Here is an 11,699-nt window from a genome sequence, read left to right on the forward strand (position 1 = left end):
GGGGTGTCGCCAGGCACGAGCCCCAGGCTTCCCCTCCCCCACGCTCTCGACTCGCGGCCGCGTGCGGGGGGCAGCGCTGGCCGGGCCCTTCTCGTCCCCGTCCCCGCCGCTTGCAGGCGGGAGGAGCCGGGAGCCGCGCGGTGCGAGGCTGGGGGCGGTGGCGGGGACCGGCAGCCCCCGCCTCGCCGCAGCGCTCGGGGCTGGTTGTGCGCATGCAGGTTCCCGGGCGCCGTCACCCAGGTTCCCGGGCCCGCTAGCGCGGCGTGGGGCGCCCGAGCCCGAGCCGGAGCCCGAGCCGCACACAAAAGAGCTGCCGCGCGCGGCCCCCGGCAGGTGAGGGGCGCGGGAGGCTGCGCCCGGACCCTCCCCCGCCCCGCCCCGCTCGGTGCGACCCCGCTGCCGCCGCCCCTTTGAGCCGGGCGAGGGCTGCGAGGGGCACCCGGCTGCAGCCGCGGGGGAGCCCGCAGAGTTGCCGGTGCGCTGGCGGGGGCGTCTCCAGTGTAGCAACGCGGCGCGCCGCTGCCGAGGTCCGGAGGGAGAAGCGCTGCTCCATCGCGCATCCCCGCTTCGTCTTTCCCGAGGTAAACAGCGGGCGGGTGCAGTGCAATGCGCCCGCCCCTGCCCCTGCCCCGGCGTGTCCGTGTTCGTGTCCGTGTCCGTGTCCGGGCGGCGGGTTGTGCCCGCTGGTGCTGGAGGGCCCCGGGGGTGTGCGGGAGCCCGGTGGTCAGGGGGAGGCTGGCAGCTTTGCCTTGAGGACTGGTGGGCTCTGCGGTCACATCTGTGAAGTTAGCTGGCTCTGTCCCCTTCTGGTGGCAGTTGCACGCCAGCGGGGACATACAAAGAGATTTAAATCATAATAAAAAAAAAAAAAGAAGCCCCTTGCTGAATGCTGTCTAATACCGCCTCCCTGTCGACGCTGTGTACAGCACCTTTAGAGAGCTTTTTAAAAATGCCATTTTACTAAATGACGGTGGCCCGTTTTGCAAAACCAAGTAATGCTGCTTAGTGAAATGAGTCTGTCAGGCATGCGTCGGAGTCTCCCTGGAGATGGGCAATTTCTTTGCAGGAGGAGCATGTTACAGATCTGCTGAACCCATTGCTAAGCATCTCTCATCAGACCTGCGGACTAGCGGTACTATATATGAAACAAGGTGACGGCTTGAAGTATCTTCCTTGTACTTGGTTATTTGTGCAGTGCAGGGTTCATGCCGTACCGCAGGTCCATGGTAAGTGACTTTTTTTTTTTTTTTTGCAAATGTTTTGGTATTCTGGTAGTTGCCAGCACAACGGTGTGAGCTGTCCAAGAATTCAGGCTCTGCTGTGTGCAGGTACCTGCCAGCATGCATTTGCTTTTTGTTTTGTTGCATTTCTTCTTTAACCATAACCCACTGTATAGAGAGAAGCTAGGATTTTAATAATTATGTGCTGGGTTTTAATGTAGAAAACCCTTAAATGAACACTTCTCTATATCTCTGGGTTACCAGACCTTCCTAAGGAAGGTGCAAAGAATGAAATATGTTTTCTCCTATACCTCCTAATGTGCTTAATAGCTTATTACCATAGGTAGGTGGGAAAAATCACTGTCTTTACATTATTTATGTTAGTACATTTGGTCTCTATGGATGTCTTTCTCTCTCCTTTCCATAAGCTTTGACTCCTTGAGCTTTTTAAACTCGCTTCTTCTAGTATGTGATTCTGGTTTCAGCTTTTAAACTAATTTTAACAAGTCGCCTCTGGTCAGCAGCCTGATTCATGTCCAAAAGAGGCAGATAAGGTTAATCAAAACCTTTGCCCTTTGCACTCTTTTGATGACTGTTAAGTCTTTTAAAAGTAATTTTCAAAATACTTTGGGGGGAAAAAAATATCATTGCCACCAGCATCCTTTGGTAATATGTCTATTGAAATTCCAAATCAGTTCCTTCAGAAGCAGAGTTTCCTAGCTATCACTTACAAGATGCTGCTGCTTAGGCATATGATGGGCTAAGATGAGAGAGGATTTAAATGAGACTTGGGATGGGAGGTCTCTAAACTAAGCTTTGCTTTAAGGCAGCAAACATGGGGAATAATCTCAAAAATGTATCAGGAAGAAAGGATTTGCCTGCCTTTGTCAAGCGACTATTTGAGGGGGAGCACAGATGTCACACATTCTCACCCACTGTGCTGGAAGAGGTTGTATGCCAAGAAGTGCTTTCACTTTCCAGAACTGGGAAGAAAGCTTTGATTTAAGCCTTTCTGAATAGGTTGGTTATCCTAGACATCTTTGTCACTGCTGCCCTTGCCGTTAGCAAAGGCAGCCTCTCTAATTTAATGGGAGGTTAGATTGTTTCTGTGTGATATACTATCTTATGTAGAGAAACATTGAAAGATATAGCTCTTGTTTCTTCCCCCACAGAAACCTAATGGGCATAACCTTTCAGTTTATCTCAAGTTGTGGATGTTTTAAAAAGTTACAGTTATAAGGAGATGGGATTCAAGCACCTAACTTTCTTTCATGGTGTGAGGAAATGCTGGTAGCTGAGACTAAAATAATTCAGGTTCTTTATGACATTTTCCCTATAACCTTGTCCCTGGTTTCTAGGTAATGGTATGCTTAAAATGCATTTATAATGATCAATTTGGGGTCCAGGTAGACGGATAATGCAATCAGATAAGTGCCTTCTTAATTCAGGTAATGTATAGATAGCCCTGCTTTCTCCTCAATCTGTAGTTGAAGCACAATGAACAGGTTGTTTTTATATTAAAATGTGTTGTATCTAGATCTTTATATGAGCCATTCTGGTCTTCATCAGAGTATCTGACATGCTACTAGACTCCTGCTTCACAAACCAGATTGCATGGCTGAGACCTGTGTTTTGAAAAGTAAAGCTCTTTCCTAAGAAAAAATATGAATGTTTCTCAATGATACTTTAGAAAAATATTTTCAACTTGAGGACCTGTCATCCAAGTAACATGTCTGTTTTATCGGCACTCCTGAATAAATAAAATTTTCCAACCCTGTAAGAGCTATCCTTATGCTTCCTCACAGATTGAGAAACCGAGGCACAAAAATATGAAGTGCCTTGCTTAAGCTTACTCACTGAGGCAGAAGGAACAGGTAGAAGTAGAACCCAGACTTTCTGATTCCTAGTCTGTTGTTGTCTTAGTGATGATTTTACCCAAGCGATGGGCTTCATGGGACAATATAGATTCCATCTCATGACCAAAATAATGTTGAGAATTAAGGGTGTTATAGCAGATCTGTTAATAGATTTTGTCTTATACTTCAAGTAATATATTACAGTCTTGGCTGTTTTCTTTTTGTAGACAGAATTATAGAAAAGTAGGGATGGAAGGGACCTCCGGAGGCTGTCTAGTCCAACCCCCTGCCAGAGTGATAATCAGATAAGATAATCAGATAATAATCATACCTATCCAAACCATCCTATACAAATCCATTGTCTAACGTATTAGTAAAACTACACACAGTCAACCCTACATAAGCATGAAGCATAACACCTTAACTATCACAGGTAAAGCAGGGGGGCCAATGGTGGCCAATGTCCTTCTGTTGTCATGTTTGTTAAAATACACTCAAAAGATGCAAGGAAGAGGGCCTGGCATTTTCTCATGACATCTTGGCTAGAAAAAGGGCATATTTTTTCAGAAATTTCAGTATGGTTGGGACTCTGCATTTCACAGTCCTGTCCTGGCTACTGCCAGCACCTGCCAGGTTTATGGGAAATATTGGCTACCGCTGGTGCCTAAGAAATGTCTTCCCATACTTCAGGTAAGCATGAAACAGGTGGAAAACTGGTTGCCAGCTCTTCCTTTCTCAGCCAGTATTGTAGGGGGTCTGCATGCATAGTTAGTGGGGGATTCCATACAAGCAGGGAAAGCTCCCTGTACCTGTCTTCACCACTTGGTCAGAGTTTTTGACCTCCTTGCCCACATTCCTTGTCTGTTTAATATTGCAATAAGTGGTAGACTCCTTTCAGACCCCTGTTCCATTTTCCACCCCCCCCTCTTTTTTTTTTTTCTGCTCATCCTGTTTTCAGGAACCAAGAGCCCAGGGACAGCTGAGTTAGAGTGAGGGAGAAGGTGTGTGAAAATAAGGATATGGACATTTTTATGTGAAAAAGATTGAAAAAAGGCTGGGGGGGCGGTGAAAGAGTGAGTGGGGCTTCATTAGGAACTCTTTGCTGGAGGGGAAGGCAAGTGGATTGGGGGAAGCATCACCCAGTTTTTCAGATGTCCTCAAAGATGCCACAAGGTATGCATATGTGTGTGATATCTTGTGATGTCCTGGGTGCCTCTGGGGACATTCTCCAAGGCCAAATGAAGGTCAAGAAGAGGAATTTAAGAATGGGGGTTCAGGCATTCATGGAAAGAGTAGTCTCAGTATAACCAGATACGCTTTTGGATGTTTATCCAAACACCCAAATACTCCCAACAGCTGCCAGAATGCAAATATGTATCTTATGCAGAAGATTGTCTTATTTTTACTAGTAACCAACTATTTAAGGATAATTTTCATATGAAAGCTTATTACTTAAAAAGGCTATGCATGCTTTAATAGTCCTATGTTGGGGAGCTGTAGGACTACCTGTATACTGACTGAGTGGTAAAACATTAACAGATTATCTGAACTCTAATGAAACTTGACATTCATTTGGATAAGTGTCTGTAGTAATTGCCTGGTCTTGTTTACAGGTGTTCAAAGGCACAGGGTGGTTAGATATACATATTTCTTTTAATTTATTTGGAGTTTGGTCCTGGCAAGGCTGAAGAGGGATATTTTTTCGGTCATTTTTTTTCTTTGGTATTGTTGTTAAAGCTTTGATGAAGATGTTTCTGAATGGTTGTAGGTAATAAAATGTTACTTTGTCCTTTACATGATGCCTTTTTCTCCAGTGATTTACTACTGAGAAGGGGTCAGACCCCATAAATCTTCCCTTCTTGGAACATGCATCTCCCTGTGCAGTGGGGCTTGCTAGATCCATATTTGGTGTAATTTGAGAGCTTTGTCTCAGAGTGGTTAGATTGGGTCTAATAGCTATACTGCACTTGTGAAGTAGTCAAAGGAAATGTGGGATTTACTCTGTCACTGAAATGTAGGGCCCCTCTACCCATGAAGCTAAAGGTACAATGGGATCTAATGCACAGTCATGCATGGCAAGAGACATGATTGTGGGATTGTGTATTAGATCCCATCTCACTTTATTGTTGGGGTTGCGGGGGAGGGGATTGTGGCAGCTGCCATGATCCCCAGGGCTTGTTGTTTTATCTTGCGCATCCTGTGGCTGGGACTTCTGTCAGCTGATGGGGCTCCCAGTTGCAGGGGGGGGACCCTGCTACAGATGCAGATTAAAACTGGAGAACAGTCACCTATAAAGCTGATACACATTTTTGAGGTCTAACTTTGTAGCTCTTTGGAGCTTTTTACTGTGTGATAGCTAATTTGCATGCATAGCTGCTCTCCAGGCAATTGCAGAATTAACCAGTTAATTGCACAATACCTGTAAAGTGTTGTCCCTTCTCATTACAAACAAAGCAACTGGTGCTCATGCCAGCTCTGCCTAAGAGTGTTAGGACATGAAGTGAGGAAGAATTACATTGTAATCAATTGAAACAGCAAAGGGGGATTTAGGGATGCAGCGCTGTTACCTGAGATAGAATTGGTTGAGATTTGAGAGGAGGAGAGACAGCCTGATTTTTTGGCCACTGGCCTCTAACATTTGAAATTAGGTTGTCTAACAGGAAAACACAAGGTTTTTGGGCCTGTTCCCATTCTTTCAAGTAAATTAAAATGAAATACTGTTGCTACTGTGATTGTCTAAAGACATTTTCTCTGCTTTTTGCTTGTTCTGCTTTGTACTGTTGTGGGTAACAGCCAACTGATGATCTTATTTAATGCTGCTTGGCTCTCTAGGCTATTCAGTGAGTTAAAATGGCTCCTCATTGGACTTGGAAAGCTCAGAGAGACTTCTTCCACTCCAGTTTGTCAGATAGAATCTTCCTAGAGCAAGGATCTAAGAAATGGCCCTCTTATATAAGAGGATCCTAATATTCATTTTTCTGGGAGTCTGTCACCCCAGACTTTGACTTACATTTAGACTGACTTCAGAATCAGTTTTTTGAGGAGGGGTACTGTATTTACTTGGCCCCAAGGTAACTTGGAATGTAAGACAACCCCCCAGTAATTGGATTTACAACTTTCAATGTATAGAATCCAATTATTGAATGGTCATCTAAAATTTATCCCCTGCCCCACTGCTGCAGTGGTGAAAGCATCAGCAGGGGCAGGTGGCTTGACCCCTGACCCCATGACCCTTACCTCCCCCACTTGTACCCCTGTTGGTTGCCCCCCTGTCATTTGCCCCCCAGCCTGGTGTCTGTGCTCCCTGTTGCCTGTTTCCCTTGCTGCTTGCTCTGCCAGGTCCTGTCCCTCCTCACCATTTTTGCCTGTCCCCTGCCCCCTATCTATCCCTTCCTACCCACCCCTGCTGTTGCTTACCCCATGCAGTGGTTCTGGCTCCAGCTCTGGCCCAGGGCATGGAGCACACAGTGGCTCTATCCCTGGATCCAGTCAGGTGACAATAGCTGCTCCAGCCCTGGCCACATCCCTGGCCCAGTGACAGAGGCAGTGGCTTCTGCATGGGTGCTAGCTCCAGGTCAGGGCCACAGCTGCAGCAGCTCTCCTGTTGCTTTGTGGTTTCCCCCACACTCCTCTTGGGTCACACATTGCACAGTCTCTCCTGCACATCCTCCCTCTCCCGCAGCCCCCCACATCCATCTTGCAGTCTCCCCTGCACTCACCTGACCATGCAACCCCTCCCCCATTACATGAGCCAACTCAAGCCATCCCAGCCCTGACCAGGCAGCACGTGGGCCCCAGATTCTGGTTCTAGCTCCAGTATTTGAATCCAAGACAAGGCTTCCTCTCCCCTCATGTAGAATGGGGAAAAATAACTCACCTTGGAATCAAGTAAATATGGTCTTTTGGCACCATTCTCATGAATATTGTGCAGTCTATTCTTTTGGATAAGCTGCTGAAAAAGGTAATATGGGATGTAGTGGGAGATAGAGGACGTTGGTACACCAGCTGCTCACAGTTGACACAATCAGGCTCAGCTGACAGTTTGGCAAGTTTTCATTTAAAAGAGTAATGTAATAATGAAAATGAGGTCATGTCACATTTCGTTATAGAATAACTGTCTCCAAAACTTGGCTGGAGCCATGCATAGATGAGCAGATACTGTCATTCAAAAAATAGGAGCATCATTTAGACATGGGTCCTGGGAGAGCTTTCTTTATTACTGAGGTTATGGACTTCTCCCACCTTGAAAATCTTGAGGCTTGCAGTAAGATCAGTGACCTATAACTCCCTCAGTTATAATGTCACACCTGTGTCTGAGGCCAAGCACCAGGTGAAACAGGTATTCATATCATTACTAAACATCCTGGGGCAGGTGTTTTGGAGGCTATAAGCAGAGCTACTTCTGGAACTTCTTTGAATGAATATAAATAAATGTACAGTATATTAAAGAGTACTGGCCTCCTCTGCTGCATGTAGTGGTAATGGCCAGTCCAGCCTCACATGCCACATGCAGCACACGCTGGCCTTGTGGTCCAATGTGCATGTGGCCCTTGGGGCTTCCTGTGGCATACAGGTTGGGCTTGGCACTGTGCTGCATGAAGTGCCCTGGTCTGACCCCCTGTGTTGCCTGCAGCATGTAGCGCCATGCAGGCAGCACACAGGGCCAGGGCTGGTTCATAAGGTGAAAAGATTATATTGCCACACACAAAGGTGGATGGGTTTTAAACCCCTCCAGCTGCCCCCAGGAGTGCTATGCCTGTGTCTCATCCACTCTCTGACCCTTTTATTAATCTGTTTGCCACTTTTCAAGAGTTTTACAAGCATACCCTAAAAGCTTATTGCAGTGAAAAATCATACAAACCTTTACAACTTAACTAAAAGAGATTGCACATGTGGCTGTAAAGTGCCAGGCAAATTCCTTAAATTTCCAAGCTCTGAAAAAGCACCTTAAATGCCCATCTTAACATTTTAAAAATATAGATTTTATTTTTGCTTTTGTATGTCTTGAGAGATTTCTTCAACAAAGCAAATTACATGCCTACCAGATCTGCTAACAGATTTGATCTTGGAATATTATTTGATAGTTATCACATTAAGCAGTAAAGCACATTAAGCAGTAACACTCAGTGGAGATCACTTAATTAGTCGATATCAAGTTGTTTGTGACAGTGTCTAGTGTGACAATAAATGGCATTTTCTTGCATTAATATATAGGGTAGTTGGCCATTGATGTTAAAAGTTGTGATAATAGGGAGAGCATGATATGAAGAGGAGCGGTATTGTTTGGGTTTTACCAAACAAATCTTGCTTCTCTCACATCCCCTGGACCATCAAGGATACAATAATACTATAATGCTACTATATCTAAATGTTTTTATATGAACTTCCAGAGGAGATGATATGTTTCAGGTCTGGTTAACTAAATTATAAGTCTGCTGCACTGATGTTTTGCCAATTCTGTCATTCAAAGAGAGAAGATCCTTTTCCTTATTCTCTGCTCTGTTTTATTTTTTGGCCTGTCTGACTCTCTAGAGGTGTTTTCCAAAATGGTAGTTAACATTAAGTGGCTCATGTACATACATCTAAGACATTCCTACTTATCAGAGTAGCTTTCCTTAAAAAGCTAAAAGAAGCTGCTGTCCAGTCTGGACATTCCAGATTCTGTTCTGGAACAACTTGAATTTGTCAACACAAATGAGATGGATGACATCAGGCAGGCTATGTACTTCTGGGAGACATCATTGATACCCACTTTCACTGCAGTTTCTGTTTTACTGGAGACAGGATTCAGAAGCTGGTGGCCATAAGACACAGTATCATCCATTCTCCAGTCATAGCAAGGCTTTGATGACTTGGATTGGGATGGATATGCTGTTGTTCATGAATTTCTACACATCTCAAAGTTTATTTTCCCAGACTACAGGAGGCATCAACCCTGTGTTCCCTTCCTTGTTGACTCCCCCAGTATGTTAGGATTTGGAGAGCATTGATATAGAACAGGGATGCTCAGCCCCCAGCCTGTGGGAGCCATGCCATCTGGCCCACAGGTGTCCTCATGGGTGCAAAACTTCTGCAGCAGCGGACCGGAAGTGGCAGTTGTTGCTCTTCTGCTGCCAAATTTCTGAACTCATGGGGAGCCCTGTGGCCTAGGTGGTACACTAGGTTGGCATGCGGATGTGGCTTGGGGCCTGACCTGGGCTCACAGTCCAGCTGGAGGCAGGGTGGGTAGCAGGGAGCCCAGGGGGACAGCACAGGGCAGGGGGATGAAGCGCAGGGCCCTCATTTGGGGGCAGAGGATCAAAGGAAGTGGCACAGGGCTCTGATAGGCAGTACATGGATCTGGTGGCATGGGGCCAGTTCTTAGGTGTGGGGTCTAATCCAGCCTATGGAACTACACCACACCACTCATCATCCCTCAGCCATAAACGGTTGAGCAGTGGTGATATAGAAAATCCTTGTCAGACTTGGGATCAATTTAATCCTTGGATAACGAAAGAACACATCTCTAACAGTATTGGTTTGCTTAACCTCAGAGCAATTAATTCCTAAGGCCCCTGAAAGATGTTAAAGTAAAGGCACGATGGGAACTGACGCAGAATCCCAACAATTGCTCTTCCTGATCGCAGGCTCCCCCTGCACCAGCAAGTAACAAGCTTTGTCCCCTTACACTCCCATGGCTGGGAGCCCCATCAGCTGATCAGAACTCCCAGCTGGGGCAGTGCACCGTGCATGTGTTACACTTTGTGGCTGGTTCCTATCATGACTAATTAAATGTGTGGCCAGTGCCCAGCCTCTGGAGCATATGGGAGCCTTTCAAGACTCCCCTGTGCTCTGGAGGCTGGGAGCCTCAGTTAGCTGAGGGGTACTAATCAGTCCCAGTCCTGATTAGCCAATATGTACTAGCAGTGTCTTGCAACTCTTTAGCACTGGCGTTGATTAACAAGGAAGGATTTACCAGATTCTTAAACTATCTATAAGCACCTGATCTTCTCTGTTTCTGAATTAAAAGGCAATGAATAAAATCTCTCAAACACTGTTCTTGAAAAGGGGAATCCAGGAGAAGGAGTCAAGAGCCCAATTCCTTCGAGTGAAGATTTGGGCTTGAGTTAGTGGACCTATTTACTTCTGGAACAGAGAGATAAATACTAATTACAGATGAAGACATTAAAAGGTTTTAGTTACAAACATGTACCTCACATGGCCCAAAACATAACTATTTTCTATGTCTCTGTTCACATTTTTCACCCATCATGTACAGCCCCTTCTTGTACAGGGAGGTCCCAGACTTATAATTAATTCAGCTGGCAACCACCACTCTACAAGAAGGATCCATTCCCAAAGGCAGTAATGGAACTAAGATGGGACAAGCAGGCCACCAGCCCTGGGCATTGAATCATAGAAAGTTAGGGGTGGAAGGGACCTTGGGAAGTCATCTAGTTCAGTCCCCTGTGGCAAGAAGGACTGTCCCCAACTATATTATCCCAGCTAAGATTTTGTCTAGCTGGGTCTTAAAAACCTCCAAGGATGGAGATTCCACCACCTCTCTGGGTAACCTGCTCCATTTCTTTACTTCCCTCCTAGTGAGAGAGTTTTTCCTAATATTTAACTCAGGGGTCAGCACCCTCCGGTGCATGTGCCAGAGCATAGCACATGAAGGCATTTTGCTTGGCATGCCACCGCCAACCGGGGCTGTGGAGTCTGGGCTGCTTGCAGCAGGTGGTGGGGAGGCTGGATGTGGTAGGCAGTTGTGAGCCTGCAAGCAGCTGCACTGAGGTCTGAAGTCCTGGCCCGGCTCATTCCTGTATGCACTTTGGGGCAGGGAGGCGGCCAAGGCTGCACTCCACTGCCAGGGGCTGCATACCCGCAAAGCCTAGCATTCCTGTGTGGCTGGTGGGGTGCAGAGTGAGGGGACAAAGGGCACATCCCACCAGATCCAGCAGCAAAGGGCAGGGCGAGCACAGCAGCCCTGCAAAGGAGGGCTCTGGCTGGATGACTCCAGGTCCCTATGCCTCCGTCTGTGTCTCCTCTACCCACAGAGCTCATCCATGTGGTGCTTGAGGGAGCTGTGTGCCAGGCCTGAGCCATGGCCCTGAGAATGGGGCAGGGCAGCTCTTGGCCTGACCACAGGGCTGGGGGAAGGTGCTTGTGTGTGGGGGTGGTGTGGGAGGGGCAGCTGCTCCGGGGTGCTCCTCCTTCTGTACATGAGCGCCGATGGGCTGAGCTGTGCTGCCTGCCCCTGCCCCTGTTCCTGCTCCCACTCCCGCTCCCGCTGTGTTGAGCTGTGCTGGGCTACTGCTGTGGGACAGCATGGACCTCAGCTGTGGCCCTTTGTCCCTGTTGTGGCCCCAGGGGTCCCAGCAGGGCCTGTGCTGCCTCTGTGTGTGTCACCCCTGCCTGGTCTGCAAAGGGGAAGGGGCCTACCCGCTCCATGCCCTGGCCTCTTCCCCACCGTGCTCCCTGAGGCAGATGACTGCACCAGGGTCCACAGCCACAGCTCGGCTTGTTTCATAGATTTCATAGACATCAAGGTTGTAAGGGACCTCGGGAGATCATCGAGTCCAGCCCCCTGCCCAAAGGGCAGGAAGTCAGCTGGGGTCATAGGATCCCAGCAAGATAAGCATCC

At 47.3% G+C, this 11,699-nt stretch overlaps 1 protein-coding gene across 3 annotated transcripts in view; it reads left to right on the plus strand.

Annotated features, from left to right (window-relative positions):
• Positions 1–219: 219 nt before the first annotated feature.
• Positions 220–11,699, plus strand: part of APBA2 (amyloid beta precursor protein binding family A member 2) — a 240,618-nt gene continuing 229,138 nt past the window's right edge. The window contains exon 1 of one of the 3 annotated variants that reach the window (XM_019533439.1): positions 220–333. The gene's annotated coding sequence lies outside the window, so the exon portion shown is untranslated. Of the gene's footprint in view, positions 334–408; positions 582–11,699 lie in introns of those variants that run through there. The other 2 variants (XM_019533440.1, XM_019533442.1) reach the window with 2 other exon arrangements.

The sequence above is a fragment of the Crocodylus porosus genome, unplaced genomic scaffold (genome assembly GCF_001723895.1).
Source record: "Crocodylus porosus isolate Cpor-Errol unplaced genomic scaffold, CroPor_comp1, whole genome shotgun sequence".
Lineage (NCBI taxonomy): Eukaryota > Metazoa > Chordata > Crocodylia > Crocodylidae > Crocodylus > Crocodylus porosus.